Source organism: Amia ocellicauda, chromosome 12 (assembly GCF_036373705.1).
Source record: "Amia ocellicauda isolate fAmiCal2 chromosome 12, fAmiCal2.hap1, whole genome shotgun sequence".
In the NCBI taxonomy this organism is placed as follows: domain Eukaryota; kingdom Metazoa; phylum Chordata; class Actinopteri; order Amiiformes; family Amiidae; genus Amia; species Amia ocellicauda.
Genome location: NC_089861.1, coordinates 32930842 through 32943065, shown reverse-complemented (window position 1 = coordinate 32943065; position 12224 = coordinate 32930842).

Sequence of the window (12224 nt, the reverse complement as noted above, 5' to 3'; positions counted from 1 at the left end):
ACATAAAGGTAAACACACATAGAGATACACACGCACATTGAGACATACAGACACACACACACACACCCAGATACACACAGACACACAAACATTCACACTCAGAGACACACACAATTATGTAACTTCTTGACAGGTTGAAGAGAAGGTGAATAGGTTAAATTTTGTTTCACATCTTTATTATTAAATCATCATTAAATAATGGGGGGGGTATTACCCTGGCGATGCCCTTGATCTGAATCGGCTCAGCGTTGGAGGAGCGGTCGTACTCCCCCAGGATGGCTCTGTGCCGGCCAGGGCTGGGGAGGTGAGCAGATGGGGGGAGCGTCAGGTGAGGACAGGACTGCACTGCACTATACTGGACTGGACACTATTACACTGGACTAGACTGGACTGCATGGACTAGATGGACTAGATTATTATAGATATTACTACTATACTAGACTGGACTGTTTTATACTGGACTGGACTGTATCACGCTGGGATAGTTTATACTGGACTGGACTGGAGTGGCCTGTACTGTATAATACCAGACAGGACTAAACTATACCGAATGGACTGGACAGGATTACAATATATTTGACTGGACTGTGCAATGTTGGACTGGTCTGGACTGTATTACACTGGACTGGACTATATTATACTAGACTGTACTGTAGAATAATGCTTGGACTGCACTGTTCTCACTGTGCTATACTGGTCTAAACTGGACTAGAAATGTAGTGTACTGGATTGTACTTGTATTGTATTGTGCTGTGTTCTACTATATTGTACTTTACTGCACTGCTCAGGACTGTAATGTACTAGTCTAAACTGGACCGGACCAGAGGAGGGGGCTTACATGACTCCACAGTGGGCTGCAGTCATCACCCAGTACTGGCTGATTAAGGATCCGCCACAGAAATGGACACCAGTGGAGTCCTACAACACACAATACAATACCCTGACTGACACACAACACAACAACCTAGTTTGACAAAACACAACAACAACCTTACCAACACACAGCACAATACCCTGACTGACACACAGGACACAACAATCTCATATGAGACAAAAGTGTCAAGCGTCAAACAGGAGGAAAATATTGTCGCAGGGCAGCCTTGGCTCTGTCCTGAGCTCACAGACTCACCTGCAGAGACACCTGCCAGGGCCAGGACCCTGACACTGCGTTCTCCCCATTAAAGATCTTATTGTAGCCCCTGATCACCGGCTTGATACTGGGCACTCCACAGCCAGCTGAGAGATTGATAGGGAGGGAAAGACATCAGGACAGAGGGATCATAGAGAGCACACCACCTTCAGGCCCCTGCTAAAAACACTCCTGCACACACTGTACCTGTAATACCTCAGACCCCCAATGCACCCCTCCTCCACAATACTGCATTATTACATCACACTCAGCTCTGTCTAATCCGTTCCCCTTTATTGCTCCTGGTTGGTAATGATTCTGTGCTCAATCCTGTACTTTAAATAGCCTCACTGTCACTGTACTATTAGTAACAATGTCTGTTCTGACCCCACACTCACCCAGTGACCCCACTAGGGCCAAACAGCATGCAATCCACAGCATTCTTCTGTCTGTCTGTCTGTCCGTCCGTTTTAGAGGCTCTCTGCTCAGTGTCTGTGATCTTTATAGTGATGCTGGCCGATGCTGTGGACAAGAGATCTCGTTACCTGTCCCACTCTTTCTCTCACCCTCCCTCAACAACTCTCGTTCTCTGTCCTCAGCTACATATATTATCAGCTGCCTTTTGGCTCCCGCAGCAGCCCTAAGATTCTCTACACTCTTGCTAAGGCTCCTTACCAATCCTGCAATCCCTTCCATCTTGCACCTACTAGACGCCTTCTCCTTGATCTATCCCCTCTCCCCCCCCGCTCCCTCACCACCCTATTGTCCATCTCTTCCACCCTTGGCGGGCCTCTCAGCTATGAGAATACCCCTGGACCAGCCACGCCTGGCATCATCCTGGATTCCCCTTCCTTCAGCACTTCCCTCCCCCATGAAAAAATTGATTGCATTTCCACATATTTGGCCATTCGCCACTGCACCAACCACAAACTGCTCTCACTCCTTGGCCACCTACAATATGCCTCGCTTCCTCCTTCCCTTCTCTCCATCAACACGTTGCCCTCACAGCCAATTGCATCACTGAAGTCAGCATGTGGCAACTTTCCTGTAGCACTGGAACGGCATTTCATTATTTTGCCTGCTGTCCCTGGAGGAATTGTAGCTGTTAACTGATGCCAACCCCTTGATCAGGTTCGGTTCCTCTTACCAGGCAACTGGTTCGCCACCCCCTGGCCTCCTGAACCATCACTGCTCCCCCCCCCGTCCTCTCCTCCGCGTTGTGTGAATTATATCCCATTGTTGTGGCAGTGTTTTTGGGGTTCCTCCTGACCACAAAATGTAGTCTTCATACACTCAGGTTGCCTAGCCATCATGCACATCAACAATAAAGAGTTGCACAATGACTGCATTTAATGAAACTGTTCAAATGCCTCACCAGCTGTCCATCACAAACCAATTCCTAATCCGTGCGCAACACACATCATAACCCAGAACTGGTTCCTCCTCCATACCGCCAGGTGCTGACACAAACTACGTTTGCCGCCGAATAATTCTCTGGCCACTCATTTTGCAACGGAGTCGCCTCTTCCACGACACAAAAGGAATACCTTATCACCTGATTAAGTCTCTCTGACGTCAGTCATACAAAGCTCATCAAACATACATTCGATCCAACATCTGGGACCTCCAACTAGCTCACGCTAGTCTAAAATTCACCTGTGTAGGCTGCACAGGGATCCATTTCACACTTTTGGGGGTTTGACAGTCTCCCACCAGACCGCCCACACAAATCAGTATTTATAAATCAATTTCGGGAGTAGACTACTCCGATTTCATCACACTCACTTCCGGTCAAAAGAGTATCCCATCCTCAACACACCCTCAGTGTTCGTGGTTTTGCATCCCACCACCTCCACTGTCACCGCCTCTGCAGCAGCACCTTGGATCAATCCCTGTAGGTAGTGGGGGGTTTACGGTCTGGACCCGACTCCAGACCATCATTCCCGTAGCCAAAAGAGTAAGCCAAATCGGTGTTAAACTACTGATTAGTAGTAATTATTTAGTGTTTAGCAATTTAATCAATGAAAATTTAAATTTACTTTGCCTTCCATGGACTGAATGAACACCCAAGTATGCATTATGTCCACAAAATGATGCCAGGAAAATACATTTTGTGCACAAAATGTAAAAGTTCCATTTAATTTTGTGGTTGAAAAGAAAAAACCCTTTCATCATTTCCTCCATGAAATTAATTACAAATATTACAGAATCACAGAAGCGCTTTCGTGCATGAAATTATGTATGACTCAAACAAAGTTCATAGAAAATGGGCTTCCGTTTCTGTTCCTTCTTCATTTTCTGTAGATTGTGATTTGGTAAATGCGACACTGCCCGCTATGTACACGTTAATGTTATGTGCAAGTATGTTGGCAGGCACCTATGCGAACATCTGCGTACGATGCCCGCGCATGTTCGCAGAGACGCAGATGCAGAAGAATAAATCAAGCTTTAGACAGAAAACAGGATCTCCAGAGTGCTGGCTATTGCCTGCTTATAAAGAACTTCAAAGAGAGGCAAATCAATATACAATTAAGGCTGGTATAATGAGGCAACCAATGAGGTGGAGTCCTGTCACAGGCAGTGCAAAGTCAGGACAAATCACCACAAACCCACGTGCAAATATAATTAAACAATAAGTGCAACTACAATAAATCAATTAAAGAATCAAGTGTCAAAACAAAGCAATAATGAAGAAAACCACACAATAATAATATATATATATATAAATCATAATTACTTAAAGAAATGAAACACACAATGTAATAAAAATTGTTTAAAAGCCCTGGATTGTGCTGTATATAGTATACGTAAAACTGCAGTTTTGTCCTTTTCTTTTTTGCCTGTATTGGGGATTTGCATTAATGAGGAATTTGTAGTGCTTCTCTTGTTAACTTATTACAAAGAGTCCTAATTAATTTCAAAGTGGATTAAAGTACTGAAAGGCTTTAAAAGATAGTAAAAACTTACCAAAGATGATTTCCTAGACAGCACTTCACAAACAGCAGGGAACTGGTCATAAGAAAATAAAATCAGGACTCTGTCAAATGGTTAAATATCCTCAGTGGAGGTGTAACCTGATCCCAGTTGATGACGTCATGAAGCATGTGGTTTACCAGCCAAGATGGAAACCTGACTTGCGGGCGTTACCTATTGTCCAACACTGGGATTCAGTGCAGGTGCTTCAGAGCTGATGTTTCAATGGCATACAAGCAGTCACACACCTTTTGATAATTGTACAATTGAGACTTCTTTCTAATAATGTCAGTCCTATTATTACAGTATGTAAAGTCTGGAATTCGAAATTGTGTCATAGTGTTAAGGGGGACTAGAAACACTAATGTGACCACCCCTATTTATGATCAACAAGGAGGGGAAATTCCTCACCCCCTTTTTCCCTGTGCAGGTTTGGCAAGATCTCAGTCAGTCCACCATGGATACAAATATTATAATAAACAAGGGTTTATTCAAACAGGGATTTAAAAAACAGCAGGGCACAAAGTCTGCTGAGCATAGAAAAAGGGCTATTTACTAAAATATATATAACAGTAACTATTAAAATCACCTTTAATTATCTGGGTGATAAAATACTAAAATCCATCTAAAAATATACAAAAATACCTATATCTAAAATACTCTATAATTTACAGCCCTCAATAATACAAAATAGCAGCAACAGGGAGAACAAACAATATAAAAAGTAGATCTTAAAGATAGCAGCAATAGACAACCAAGAAAAATAAAAGGGTTTCAGAGTACCAAGTTCATGTAGCCTCCAATGTGCACACTGTCCAAAGTTCTTTATCTGGGTGTCCTTCCAGGCTGACAGCATGGGTCCCTCCTGGTTGCGACCCCCCCCCCCCTTTCCACTGGCCCCTCCCCATGACACAACCGAAAACCGGTTGAGAGAGACAATTACAAGGTCTCAGGACTCGTCTGTATCACCGCAGGTAAGTGAAACCACACACTCAATATTTCTATAAAGATTGGTGTACGTTCCTTTTCTTGTTAAAGCCTGTCTCTCTCCTCAGGCTGACAAGCTCTGGGCTCCAGACCACAGTCTTCACAGAGCTCACAGGACCTCATCTCACCAGCACTGGAAGGAAAACAGAAATCAAGTGACTCATTAACTACACATCTATTGACCCCTTCCCTTTCTACAAGGTTTCTTTCGTTCTCTGGGGAGCAGGGCGCTACAGGGAAGCAGCTAATCGGCTATAGCTTCACGGACCTCTCCTTAATATTCCAGAGATCCCAACTCCTAGCAGTTCTTAACTTTATGGTGGGTGGCAACCCCCCTCTGCCTTGGGCAATGCTTCCAACTTATCTTCCAAGATAACCTTGGTTGTGTGGTGAGGAGGGAGAGCGACAGGAAGGCAGCAGTAATTGGGAGGGAGCGTGTTTGTTGCAAACAGCACAGGGCTAGAAAGCACAGAAGCTGTCCAGAAGCTGCTAGGCCCATCCACCCCCCTTCTGAGGCGTGGTGTGGACGCAAGTGAGGGAGTGTGCGTTGAAATTGCAGCCCTCCTGGAGAAGCGAGCAATTTGCGAAGTCCGTACACCCATCGTGTGTCCGTTTTGCAGGAGATGGCTCCTGCCTAACCCTGCATTCCTCCTGAAAGCGCTGTCTCCATTTCATGTCAACAGGCCTATTGAGTTGATGGCTTTTCATCCTCCTCCTTTTGCTTTGGAGCAAGAAAGTCAGCTTGACCTACCCTGCCACGTGCAGGCCGTCAGGTGCTATTTGGAACGCACTAAGGACTTTAGATGCTCGGACCAAATGTTTGAGTCTTATGGAGCTTGGACACAGGGCCAGAAGGTATGCCTCGGGGCAGGCTCCCTTATCAGCTCGCTGCCTCCTCCCTTGCGACTGTTTTGTTATATAATAACCCCTCTCCCTTGGGCAGTGCTTCCGACTTGAAAGATAACGATAGGTTGCCAATGCAACCCCAGTTATCTGAAAAGGGAAGCAATGCCCAAGGGTTGCTAGGTCGTGTGTAATTCCTAGCTCCCGGCAAAAGAGGAGGAACCTGCGCAGACCTCACGTTTTATAGAACAGCAAGTGGGAAGGGACCTGTTTTGAGTGATGTGTGCAGGGGCCAATGGCAGCTTTAATAGAATGACGTTTTCGATCGGGTTCATACGGAAGTGTGCAAATACCCTTCCCCCTTGGCCAGTGCTTCCTTATTCAGAATACCAGGGTTGCATTCACTACCTATCTTTCTTATAGTCTGGGAGCTCTAATTGTTCCTTGAGTGATAGCAGGTGAAATAGCTTTGTAAAGGCAGCTGGGTACCGCTAAAGTCAAGGCAGGTACGCCTCGTTAGGTGCAAAAGGAAACTCGTAAAAATGTTCAACAAAACCACACGTGAATAATACAAAAATTAGAGAAATGGGAACAAGAAAGTAATTAAACAATTCAAGAATATAAGTGAGTAATCAACTATTCCCTGGTCAGCCGGCAGGCAGTGAGCACATTCTACCAGCTCAAAAACATTAGCAGCACATTAGTCTTTTTACTTAAAAAGTGAAGAGAAAAGTATCAAAACCAAAAGCAAAACCAAAAGTATCAAAACAATCAGCTGTTTCAGCTCTGCTCAGGTAACAACCCAGTGCTCTTCAGACAATTAATGAGGGAGGGTATTAACTACCAAACACAATGGTCTCTGAAAAACTCTTAAACTATGACAAAATATGTCCAGACTTGTTTTCACATTGTCTCAGGTTAATCCCAATCACCTGAACAAATATTGCACACAAAATAATTTTAACAGTGGTAAGCAACACCTTTGATCAAATTTCAACTCTCAGATTTCCTTTTATGATGTGTGAATAATATCCAATACACTCCTCTTCAGGGCTGAGGTTAATGGCAAACAAAGCATAACGCCTGGGGATCTCCTCGTGATCCCCACAAAGTGATTGTCTTTGGATCATTTGTCAGTGTTTTCCAGTAAAAGGAAAGACTTCCACACACAACTGCCATTCAAATAATGCAGTAGTAGCAGCTTGGCTGGGATTTAAAGGCCATGAAGTTAATATTACAGTGTTTAGAATTGAGCTGTTTGGTGTGATAGTGCCACTGAATGCTGCTATAGGGGATTGGGTGGTGTCGGGGTCCCACACGCTAATAACAAGGGTGGTATATTAGTATCTTGGGGAGCCAGAATGGACTGGAGGAGCAAAGTCTCACAGTAATGACAGCCCATTTAGGCAAAAATGAGCCAGAAGCTTATAGTGAAATGATCGCAGCAGAAATTGTGCTGTATAGTTGTGAAATTGTGCTTTTGTAATTAATGAAAGGAGATACATTTTAACCATTTCCTACAAACCGTGGTAGCTCTAACAAGAATTTTTGCTGACTATTAATACTGGAAATATTTGAAATATATTGTGAGTTGATCCAGCAAGGCTGAAGCATGTATAAGGAACTGTAATGACTCAGAGGACAGCAGAGGTGGACCCAAGTACAAGCTCTCATACAGAGGAAGCACAGCTAACAACACAAAGGGGATATCCAAGAGACAAGGTTTAAAGACAGTCCAGGGGTCAATAGATGGGGCAAACAGGCAATCCAAAGCGGTGGTCAAAAAGCAAAGGCAGGAGGTCAGGAACACAAGAAAGTCAATAGCCAGAGGTAGTGCTTAGAAATGCTACAATGAAGGAGACAAGGCTTAGCAGTGACTGAAGGACAAACAGGGGTTTAAGTGCAGGGCAGAGTGGAGTTAGTGGAGCTGGTGGGGAGAGGTAGAAGCTATGAGTGCGGAGGGTTTTTGGGACAAGTGCGCATGGTATGTAGGAATGTAAATTGGATGATTGCAGGGTTAGTATTCAGGGAATGATGACCTCTGGTGGTGAACAGGGGAATTGTGGCTGACAGGTGTGACAGGAACAGTCACAGACGATGACGAAACTATTTAATCACTGATTATTTAATTGTTTGTTTAAATATCTCTGTTGTTTTTTACACTTATTTTGTCACTTATTATTTATGCCGGTGCAGGGTGTGTGGATGCAGGGCATGTCGGTGGGGAGACTGGAGAGGAGAGCGGTGCCGCAGCGGCAGCACAGTCGGGGATGGAGATCGCGCTGCTGGAGCCAGAGACTGGGAGGGACGGTACTGGGAAACGCAGTTTAAGCACGGTCGAGTCTGTTTGGGATGGGGACGTGGAGGTGGAAGATGGTTCGATTGAGAAAGACGATTGTTTTAAAAACCAAAGCCAAACGAGTGGCGATACAGTTGGGAGGGAAACCAAAAAAGGCAGGAAGACGTGCCCAGACTCCTTCCTGTACTGGTGGACCACCAAGAATGAAGAATTGTGTCTGCTAAGAAATACATAATAATAATAATAATAATAATAATAATAATAATAATAATAATAATAATAATAATAATAATAATTGTCACAAACTATGAAATTAATAAGTAAATAAAAGATTATTCAATTCTCTGAGTCTGTGATTTTTGTATTTACCACTAGGTGGCAGTCTTGTACCATAACAAAACTTTTTTTTGTTTAGGATGTTGTCAGGCCAGCACTGTGACTGTTCCTCTATTCTCCACCCGAGGTCGCTGACACTCCAGGTTCTATCTCCGATCCTTCTCAATCTTGTCTTTCCCCTCATTATTGAATTATTACCCAGTAGTTTTCTATAAATTATCTCACACCTGTCTCCAGTTACCTCTAACCTCCCTTTAGTATTTATACACATTTAGTTACATTATCAAAATATGTTTTGCCTTCATGCCATGCCTTCATTGTAGCATTGCTGAGCCTTTGTTTCCAAGTTTAGGTCCTCAGTTTATGACCACAGCTTTCCCTATCTCAACATAGCTTTTTCAATATTCACCTCTAGTATTGTTTGCCTGATCCCCTGACCTCTTGCTCGCTTGCTTACAGTGATAACAGTGTTAGCCAGCCCCAGACCTTTCACCTGTTCTCCAACTCTGTCTCCAGCCCCGTTCCTGGATCCCTTATCCCTGGCCTCTGGCATAACAGGTGTACAGATTTCTTTCTGGAGGCTCTTATTAATAGGCTTTATTTATTTATTATTGTAAATCCATATTGGTGTTTTGCTGTCTATACTACCCTGACAACCACAATGATATGATAAACAGACAAAGATAGATATAATGTCATAATTTCTGGCGTTAGCTTTTGAAATTAAAATAAACATAAAGGTAAATAGTAACTTACAATTGAACAAAAATGTAGTTCGTGCTCCATAATCAGAGGAGGTTAAAGTGAAAACAATACAACTGGTGTGGTGGCAATCAAGCTGGGTTTGTTATTCGGCAGGAATCCAAGGTTGCACACAGAGCATTGTCACTATTCATCTTTTACACACGTTTCCACAGACTTACATACAGTATTACATCAATGGAAAGACATTAGGGGAACAGAAGGGAGCAAATGAATTCCACCCACAGCTTTGAATTCCATGCAGTGGAAATCACCTCTCCCTCTCATCTCTTCCTTCTAGTTCTCTACCGTCCACCTGGTCCACTCACCTCCTTCCTGGATGAACTCGACTTTCTTCTCTCCTCTCTCCCCTCGCTGTCCTCACCTACCATCCTCCTGGGAGACTTCAACATCCACCTCTCCAACCCTTCCCACTGTGCCGGATTTCTTCCTCTCCTTCACTCCTTTAACTTCTCTCTCTCCCCGTCTCCCCCCACTCACAGAGCAGGCCGCCAGCTAGACCTCATCTTCTCAAGAGGCTGCTCCCCTTCGACACTCTCCGTGACACCCATGGACATCTCAGACCACCACTTCATTTCCTTCTCCCTTTCCCTTCCCTCCCTCCCTTCTCCACCCACTCCCTCTGTCACCTTCCGCTGTAATCTCCGCTCTGTCTCCCCCTCCACCCTTGCCTCCACTGCCCTCACTCTCTTGCCTTCCATTGATTGTTTTTCAAATCTATCTGTCAACTGTGCTACCTCCTCTTTGTTTTCCTCCCTCACCTCCTCCCTTGACTCTCTCTGTCCTCTCACGTCTTGTCCTGCCCGTCCCTCCCCTCCTCAGCCTTGGCTCTCTGCTGTTCTCCGTGCAACCCGAACTAGTCTGCGTGCCGCCGAACAGAAGTGGAAAAGGACCAAACTCCAAGCTGCCCTCGAACTCTACCGCTCCCTACTGTCCACATTCTCGTCCTCTCTCACCTCAGCCAAGAAGTCTTACTTCCAATCTCTCTTCGAAACCACTATCAACAACCCTCGCAAACTCTTCTTCACCTTCTCCTCCCTCCTTGCCCCCCCTCCCCCTCCTCCTCCCCCATCTCTCACTGCTGATGATTTTGCCTCCTTCTTCTCCTCCAAGATTGCAGACATCCGCAGGCTCTTCAATACTCCACCCTCATCTCCCATCACACCGAAACCTCCCACCGATCAAGCTTCCTTTTCTTCATTCTCACCTCTCTCAGATGCTGAAGTTTCTGCTCTCCTCCTACATCACAAACCCAGAACATGTGACCTGGACCCTCTCCCTTCTCGTCTCTTCTAAGCAACCGCTCCTGATCTTCTCCCCTTCATCTCCTCCCTCCTCAACTCCTCACTTCTCTCTGGCTGTTTCCCCTCTGCATTTAAACAAGCTGCTGTCATCCCACTGCTCAAGAAACCAACCCTTGATGCCACCTCTCCTCAGAACTACAGCCCTTACTCCCTACTTCCCTTCCCTCTCCAAGACTCTCGAGCGGGCGGTCCACCGTCAGCTCTCGGACTTTCTGTCCCAACACTCACTCCTTGATCCTCTGCAATCTGGCTTCCGCACAGCTCACTCCACTGAGACGGTTCTCCTGGCTGTCACTGACTCCCTCAGCCGTGCTCGGGCGGCCTCCTCTCCTCAGTCCTCATCCTCCTTGACCTCTCTGCAGCATTTGACACCGTTGATCACTCCATCCTCATCTCCTGCCTCGCTGACCTTGGGATCTCTGGGACTGCTCTCACCTGGTTCTCCTCCTACCTCAGCGACCGGTCCTACCAAGTGACATGGCGAGGCTCCTCATCCATCCCCCAACCTCCCCTCACAGGTGTCCCCCAAGGCTCCATCCTGGGCCCGCTCCTGTTCTCTCTCTACACTCGCTCCCTGGGCCCCCTCATCGCTTCCCATGGTTTCTCCTACCACTTCTATGCTGATGATGCCCAGATCTTCCTGTCTTTTCCCTCTTCTGACCCTCTCATCCCCTCACGCATCTCTTCCTGCTTGTCTGCCATTTCCGCCTGGATGCACTCGCACCACCTCAAGCTCAACCTCTCCAAATCAGATCTCCTCTTTTTCCCCCACTCTTCCTCACCTTCTGCTGACCTCCCCATCTCGATCCCCTTGGAATCCACCACAATCTCTCCTTCTTCTTCCGCTAAAAATCTAGGAGTCACCCTCGATCCTGCGCTCTCCTACTCCCAGCACATCACCACGCTAACGCGCACCTGCAGATTCTTCCTGAGCAACATACGCCGTATCCGTCCCTTCCTCACCGACTACTCAACTCAGCTACTCGTCCAGTCACTGGTCCTCTCCCGCCTGGACTACTGCAACTCCCTCCTGGCCGGCCTGCCTGCATCCACTACCCGCCCACTCCAGCTCATCCAGAACTCTGCGGCTCGTCTGGTATTCTCTCTGCCACGATTTGCACACGCTACTCCACTGCTCCGCTCCCTCCACTGGCTCTCGATAGCGGCACGCATTCAGTTCAAGGCTTTGACCCTCACCTACCGCTGTCTTGACCACACTGCACCAAGCTACCTTCAGTCACTCGTCTCTCCATACATCCCCTCCAGACCACTGCGCTCCTCCAGTACCAGAAGGCTAACTCTGCCTCCTCTCCACTCTCCTTCCTCCAGAGCCGCTCCTTCTCATCCCTGGCCCCTAAGTGGTGGAACGAACTTCCCACCGAAGTCAAAAAGCAGAGTCCTTGACCTCATTCCGGGACTTACTCAAGACGCATCTCTTCCAACAGCACTTGTAATGTTAGTCCTCTATCCCTGCTAGATAGCACTTATTGCTTATTATGCTCCTCGCGTTCTTGATTGTTTTCCTCCTTGCTCCCTTTCACGTAGCCCTCGTCTGTAACCCTACATCTTGACAGCACTTAGCTTTCACCGT